This window comes from Pteropus vampyrus, unplaced genomic scaffold, assembly GCF_000151845.1.
Source record: "Pteropus vampyrus isolate Shadow unplaced genomic scaffold, Pvam_2.0 Scaffold97, whole genome shotgun sequence".
NCBI lineage: Eukaryota > Metazoa > Chordata > Mammalia > Chiroptera > Pteropodidae > Pteropus > Pteropus vampyrus.
The window spans coordinates 558,101-559,069 of NW_011888878.1; positions in this window are offsets into that span (position 1 = coordinate 558,101).

Genomic DNA, 969 nt, shown 5'->3' on the forward strand with positions numbered 1-969 from the left:
AACCTCTATTTAAATATGCCTTTGAGTGACTTCAAAATCCTTGTATGCTTCATTACATCTGTTGTACATTCAAATGTTGTTCCTGTATTCTTACTTAGCCTTTCAAATTGGATATCAGAGGCATATTTGGTTTGGAATAAAATAAAGGGATAAAAGATCTTTAACTCCATAAGGTTATTTTAATAAAAAAAGTCAGGGGGTAAATATGAATATATTGAGCACACCAGAATCATGAGACTGCCTGAATCCAAGTTCTGAGGAAAGGCATCTTATCCCCAAGACTTGCTTTCTCATCTGAAAGACTTGCTTTTTGTAGACCAAATGAAATGGGTTAAGATGAGGCAGAATATTTAAATAATAATGGGAAAGAGTGGGAATTTAGGGAAGGGGCAAGAGAAATCTGATTTATTACTTTTTTCTTCCCGATCCTTTTCTTTCTAGTCTTCTGCCCAAACTGGCAGAAACGTGTTCCTTACCTTTCTTCATTTCTCTGCCTTTGTAAGAGATTAATTGGAGCAGATACAATTGAGCTTTGTCAAGTGGCAACACCAAGGGATGCCTGAACATAAGGAAGTCCTCAGATTATCCCATTACCCTGTCTGAGCTTTTTATGTGACAGTCAAGAACCACATCAGCTGGAATCCTCCGATTAGTCTTTAAGAAACAAATGCTGTTATCTCCAAAAATATTTCTGCAAATACTTCTCATAGAATTTGTTCAGTTTTACTATTAAGAAAGCTACTGCTTATTGCCAAAGAAAGTTTTACAATGGATTCTAAATCAGAGTTTCCTCAGTAGCCTTGGTGAACTTGGGCCTTGGCAGATGTCATATTTTTTATGTTCTAAAATATGACATTTAACATAAAAACTTTAAAACATTAAAAAATTAATATATTGACAAATAAAATATAAAATATAAGTAATAAAAATAAATTAATGCCAGTTATTTTATAATTTGTAGAATCAACA